The 6,993-nt window shown below is 46.9% G+C and overlaps 1 protein-coding gene across 4 annotated transcripts in view; it reads right to left on the minus strand.

Moving 5' to 3' along the window:
• The window catches only part of Tmem108 (transmembrane protein 108), a 297,548-nt gene extending 295,503 nt beyond the window's left edge, over positions 1-2,045 (minus strand). For all 4 annotated transcript variants that reach the window (XM_050139493.1, XM_050139491.1, XM_050139496.1 and 1 more), the window contains exon 1: positions 1,927-2,045. The gene's annotated coding sequence lies outside the window, so the exon portion shown is untranslated. The remainder of the gene's footprint in view (positions 1-1,926) is intronic.
• Between the last annotated feature and the right edge of the window lie 4,948 nt (positions 2,046-6,993).

Consider the following 6,993-nt stretch of genomic DNA (forward strand, 5'->3'; position numbering starts at 1 on the left):
ACCAGAGTTTTTTTTTTTTTCTTTCAGCCTCCTTGACACAGCTGATCCCACTTCTACCTGTTAAACAACCAACCATGACCTCTGAGTATCTTAGCCACTGAGCCATTTCTCCAGCTCTTCTGTGTATTTTGCACGTAGCTTACATGGGGGGGGGGTGTCATTCTTCCCTCTAAAAAAAAAACACGAATGCTTTCCACAAAGCATGCCACCACCTTCATCCTCAGCGTTCCTTTTCCTTCTCCACAGCACGTCAGCTTCTATTTTGTAAGTTATTCCCACGAATTCACTGTGTTTCAGACTATTAGCCAAGAACCGTCATGGCACTCTACGAGGGTCAGCTGTGCCTTGCAGCAGACTCTCTCATTTTCATCTCCGGAAACCACCAGAAGTTTACTTGGTGCAGCCAAAAAAACCCTGCATTTGATTTCTCTAGTCTATCAAATGAAAGGGGAGCCTTCTCAAAAAAAAAAAAAAAAAGTTTAACTTGTTCAGTAAATTGAAATTTCAGCAAGTAAATTCATTGAATCTTGTGGAATTCAGTAAAATCAAATGAGTATTTGCTGACACAAGTTATGGTCGTTTTTAGCTGTGTAACAGAAAAACAGCTTCATGTGGGGGAAGGAAGGGTTTACAGCAGTATCAGAACGTCTCCAGAGAGGCAGGTAAGTTCTGAATGGGTTCCCGAGTAACACAGTAAGTTCTGAAAGGGTTACACGGAAACTCAGGAGCACAGGAAAATCTTGCTGGCAATTAGTTGAACCATTTTCACGACACCAGGTGCATCAAACTAGTTCACCAGTGGGAAACTCAAGGGATCTTTTTAAGTTTAACCATAAGATGGTCCTGCCTGTCGTTGCTGTTACGTCTGGAGAGACGCTGACGCCTTAACCACCACGTTAATCCTAGACACGCCCTCTCTCTTCCAAAGAAGGATTCAGCAGAGAATCCACCCCCCCCCATCTCTTCTGTCAGCCAATTTTTTTTTAAACATACACTTTTTCAAGGAATTAGAAAGTGTACCTTAGACCCTCCCTACTTCACCCTTCCTACACTGTCCTCCCGACAGGCTGAAATAAGTACCCTCTTGGACAGCCCTAGAAAGTCACAGAACCCACCCCCACCCCGCTTCTTGGATCTTCTTGAAGAAGCCTCTCAGTGCGCTGTCTGGTCTGCAGTTCACTGCAGGCAATTCCCTCACCATTTCCCAGTTATAGTCTCTGGAAACCCTTTTTTGTGTGTGACCTGCTCTACCCAATTGTTTTAAAGAAAAAAAAAAGCTTTTTTTTTTTTTTTAACGCATCTCCAGATTCTTTCCACGGGCTCCGCGCGTTGGGTTTCGGTTAAAGTCTGGGGTGAGGGCAGATGTGAGGTCCAGCGGACAGACAGGGCAGCCTTCCCAGGGCACCCTTCCTGGGGCAGCACGGGGATGCCCGCGCCCGCATCAAGGCAGAAAGATCATCAGTTGCGCTAGGAATTTCGCTTCGCTCGCAGCCACCGGATTAGTTCGAGTCTCAAGGGCTCGAACCAAAGTGACACTACGTTTTCCCCATTTCGTTCTCCCACGCGACAGGTCCCCGCTGCATAGAAGCCACCTTCTTCCCAGCCCGGGTTCAGTTCCTGTGGCATCCCCGCGGCGCCTCCCGCGCCCTTCCCCTGGGGAGGGGACCGGTGGCAACATCCCTCCGGAGCGGGAAACAAAGGCGAAGGCAAGGTGGCCAGGTGGACAAGCCTCCTCCGGTACAGCCGCGGGGAGGATGGGGAAATGTTAGCAGAGGGTGGGAAAAGGGAAACCGAGGCACCGAGGCTGGCGAATGAATTTGCCCTGCATCCTCCCCAATGCAAGGCTCCCGGGGCTGGCGAATCCCCGAGCCATCCCCCGCCGCTCCCTAGGACCCGCCATCCGAGGGACCGTCCCGCTCCGCTCACCTCGGGAGAAGCGCTCCCGCTCCCTCCGACAGCTCCGGAGAAAGCCCCGCCGCTCGCGCACGCGCACTCGCGCTCTCGCGCCTTCGCCCCTCCGGCCCCCGCGGGCGCCCCTCCGACCGCCCGCCCCGGCCCTGTCCGTCAGCGTCCGCAAGAACCAATCCTGTCGCGTGGAAGGCCCAGCACTGGTCACGTGGCCTCACAAGCCAATCACCAAATTGCCCTCGGCAAGCGCCTGGCTCCGATGTCCCCGGGGGTTCGGTTGCTACCGAGCAGAGCGGGTGCGAAGCGGGCACAAAGGGCTAAGCCCCTTATTTCCGCGGATGAGTGGCGTCCAGTTGATCAATGCCTACATCATCGATTGATTTCTCAGATCCCAGTTTAAATAAGAATCACCTGGGAGTCTTGTTAAAGTCTGGGGTGGAGCCTCGAGAGCCTGCATTTCTAACAAGCCCCCAAGTGGTGAGGAAGCTTCTCTTGGTCCAAGGCCATGCTTTTAAGGAGCACTGTCAAAAAAAACCCTGCTCGATTTGTTGACAAGTTTCACGCCCTTTCTTGTTCTTCAGTGATGAAGAGCATCCAGAGGACTGCCTCATCATGGGGTGATCTGATGAGGCCTCTGGCTTGGGCAGCTGAGGAAAGGCTATGGCGTGGCCAGGTGGACCAACTTCGTGTGTTTGGAACAGACAAGCCGAGTCAGATGAGTCCGCCAGCCCTGCCTCCGCAGTGAAGAGCTGGGCAAGTGTGCCTTGAAACTTGATCAGATAAAAGAGGAACCATCTAAGTGGTTCCAGCCTTGTGGAATCTCAACAGCCTGTCTTAGGACTCCACGGGCAAACTCAGAAGCACGTTTTAAAGGGAATGAGATAGAAATGACGCGTTGGGCAATTGAGGCAATTCAACCACAGAGCTTGGATTGTCATTTCCCTTGAGGGATTTTAAGGTTACCTAAATACCACTCTGTCCCCATGTCAAATACCCAATGCCTCTGCTATCTCAGGTTTGATGTGAGTGTTTTTAGACTGGACAGCTAGCGTATTTGTCGTCCAGCATTGCCAATCTAATAACGTCTCAAGGCAGCTCAAGAGTTCTCCTTTTCTCCCCTCCCTTATGTAGTCTAGGGTGACCTGGAATTTATGATCCTTTCTGAGCCCCAAGTGCTGGGATTATGGGCATGCTCCACCACGCCCAGCTCTCAAATGTCTTACATATTAAGCTCTCCAAATCGGCTTTCTACCAGCCCTTCTGGCCAAGACATAGGAACATGTGCCAAGTAGTTTTATTTTTCTCTTCATAGAGGTGATCAAGCTGATACTTAGAGAAAACTTTGCCTTTGCCTATATGTCTCGTGTATCTGGCATCTCAGCCAAAAGTGAGGCTCACTTAGTCTCACGCATGATTCACCATACTGCACCTGTCAAAGGTGGCTTAGCCCCAAATTCAGATTTTCAGGGGTACCCTGAGGTTATCACAATGGTCCCACGGTCCTGGACAACAGGACTACGAAGATGCCAAAGTAAAAAGGCCTCAGAGATTCTGCTTCTGACATGAAATCAGTGTTCTCAAGCCTGACTTGCGTGTTGCAGTTTTTCAGAAAGCAAATTGTGAGAGCCTGGCCCTGGAGTGTCTAACCAGAATGTTCCACATTTCCTAAGCTCCACAGTTTATATGATTCATACCCAATGGTTGCCGAGAATGCCTGTATAAACTGCTACAGCAATGACAGCGTTTAATGTTTGGTTTTGTGTTTTGAGACAGTGTGTCTCAGGTAGTCCAATACTGGCCTCCAACTGAGGATGACCTTGAACTCCTGAATCTCCTGCCTCTACCTTTTAAGTGGAGGTATTGTAGGCCTGAGCCACCAAATCCCATCTTAGGCTTAGTTTTTAAACAAGGAAAAAAGTATCAACCCAGGGACATAAATCATTAATGGCGCCAGCATGCTGTAAACAGAAGGAGGTTTCCACATAATTTGTGGAAATAGATTTTCAAAGGCCAAAAATAACTCGTAGTAATAAATACTACCAAGGCTATTCACCGGTACAAATCGAGATGCCAGGTCTACAGCTAGGATCGATTCCAGTGGGCTGACTACATATTCCAGAGAGAACCTATTGCCTCTGTTACCCACACCAAGTTGGTTGGCTTTCTGGTGATAAGGTCACCTGTATGATGCTCTTAGGTGACACACGTTTCTATTTGGGATTTAAGGAGAGTTTAGTCTCCGCGGCTTTCCCCAAACCCTTCAGCAAGTACTGCTTGGGATAGATGCTAAAACGCAGACTCCTAGGGCCCAGGAAGAACTTCCTCCGGTTTATGTATAAATTCTGAAGTCAGTAGTGGTTAAATTTAAGTCAGGGCTGTACCTCCAGATATGGATCAACAGCAGACAAGCAAACCCCAAGCCAACAGCTAAGTGCTATTCATGTAGCCTGTGTACGAGCTAAATCAGGGAACGGAGACTATCACAAAGAACTCGCAATTCTCATCACTGGGGTTTTTACCAAATTCTGTTACTGTGTGTAGTAAGGTGACTAGATCCAGAGTCTTAGAGCATGGTTGTCACCCAGTGTATCTTTGGAATGGTATTTACCACAGTGGGGTATGACCCAGTTTTCAGATGAATCAGAGGTCCCCTCAGAACACTCAACAGCCATTTTGCTGGTAACCAACTTCATGTGCAGCCCCAGAAACACAGAAGCCCCGTGTATGAGCCTGAAAGCTGGGTCCCTCCTCTGACACTTTAAAAATATGTTTCACAGCAACCAAGTGGGGGAGACTTTTTCTCACCCGTGTAAACTTGCAACTTTATCTATTGGGGGAAAATAAGGACAGTTTTTATTAACTAGCATGACTGCTGTCAACTTTTAACTATAGAAAAGCATTTCTTTTTCTCCCCGTGGGTGTCACCATTACAGAAAGAGGTGCAAGAAGCAAAGGAATCCTTGCCTGTGGATGCGAAGCTAAGAAAAGAAAAACATCCACGCTGCCAGCCACTTTCCATTCCTCAGTCAGTTTGCTTCCGAGACACAACCCAGTTCTCCTGTCCCTGGAAATGGGTGTGTTAGGATCCGATAGGGGTTAGCTCAGGCAAGGTTCCCTAACCCGGAAATTGCTCAGTAAGAGATTTACGTATATTGGAAAAGAAGAGATAAAACATAAATCGCCCCACCCCTCTGAAATCCACAGTTGCTTCATTATAATCAGAACTCCACCAATGTTTTATCAGCACTAATTGCATTTTTATCTCATAATAAATAGCTTTTCCAAACTTAATTGACTTCATTCATGAAGACCCACAGATTAGGCAAGAGTCTAGTTTCCATCTGTCATATGAATCCAGCCAGGATAATAGGTTTTATCTATGTGCCCATGTTTTAATGACTGATACTTCTTTCCATTTAGTGTGACTGTGTACATATCTAATACAAGATATTTTTGTAGAAAGGTTGATTTTTTTATAAAAAATATATCTTTATAAAACTTAAAAGCAACATCCTGGTCTATTGTACAAAATACTTTGATATTAAACACAATTAAATACTACATGCTCTTCTATACTTACCCTAACATAAGAAACATAAATGCCATCAGGGCCTCATGTGACCCTCCCAACAACAGGCCCATTAGATAGAGATTGCACACTGCCCTGCCAGGTATGAAAAGCGGGTACGGTTAATACATGGGAGGTTAATGCAAGGAAACAGCAGATTGTATGTACGTAAGACCCAACACAGCGTAAGTAGGCAAAATTCTTACTGAATAAAGCACTTAGAAGTCCCAAGCTGATATAAAAGAAAAATAAAGCTACGATCTCATGTGACACAGTGCCTGTGTTTTACAATGACATATGTGGACCCAGAAAGCAGGTCCCTTTGAGAAAACAGCACAGGTAATTTGATGTACACATGAGGTAGAGCCCTGGTCTCAATCATTTAGCAAATGCGTGCTACATGTGTGTTTTCTTTTAGGCCATCTTAAAAGACATAAGCTATCGAAACCATCTGTGCTGCAGGCAAGCATCAAGTGAAGAGTGCCCACTCTGGCTGACAGAACCCGAGAAGGCTTCCTGTCAAAAGTGAGGCCTGTATTGAATTCCAAAGAATTCAAACTAGTTGGCGTACTATTATGGACTGAATGTTTGACCCCCAAAAAGTCATGTTCTGAAACTCCACATCCTGTCCCAGCGTGGTGTTATCAGAAGTCAAGGTCTGTGGGAGATCATTCGGATGTTGCAAAAGTGGACTTTTCATGAACCGGGTAATTTACTAAAACTGTGATAGTTTCGGAATTCGTGGTCCTTTCAAAGTCACAGAGACTTGCTTACACTGTGCTACATAAAACTACACATGAGCAAGGTGGTCTGTAATCCAGAAGGGGGCGCTAGACCCAGAGCATGCTGGGATCTGCCCTTCAATTTCTAGATCTTTGAGAAAAAAGAAATCTGAAGTTTCTAAGCCACCCAGGGTTTCTAAGCTAAGGGCTTAGCACTTAACGATAGCATCCTGAAGGAACTGAGTGAGACCCGGAGTGGGACAGGATGGGGGAGTGCCCCATAAGAACACAAGGCAAGAACCCCCCGGAGGGGGGGGTGAAAGCAGGTGAAATCAATTAGGTAAGGGATGAGGGGATAAAGCCAACAATTTGGAGATGGGAAAAGAACAAAACTTGTGGTTAAAAAGTGTATCACTGACCACTCCCCCCTCTTCCTGTCTGTGTTTAATCAGTCAAGGCTTTGAACTCTACTGTGTTGATTCAGGATGGAATGTGGACCCGTGTTGTCTGATTAAATCCCCAGCTCCTCCACACACCTTCTAGGCAAACCAGGACAGCTTACCTTTAGAAGGGACTGGAATGGCGGGACCGGGATGCAAGTACTTGAGACCTAAAGTTATTAATTAATCATAAATAATGTAACGTGATAAGGTGGCATTAAACAAATGTCAGCTATTATCAAGGGTCTTCTCCCTTGATATGACCTCAGACGCCTCAATTCAACGTGACTGGCAGTCCACTTCTACCAATCAGAATTGTCATCCCCTGGACCCTCCTTGCCACCTTTGGTACCCA

Source organism: Alexandromys fortis, unplaced genomic scaffold (assembly GCF_014885135.2).
Source record: "Alexandromys fortis isolate MF-2015 unplaced genomic scaffold, M_Fortis_MF-2015_v1.1 scaffold_36, whole genome shotgun sequence".
NCBI classification, from domain to species: Eukaryota; Metazoa; Chordata; class Mammalia; order Rodentia; family Cricetidae; genus Alexandromys; species Alexandromys fortis.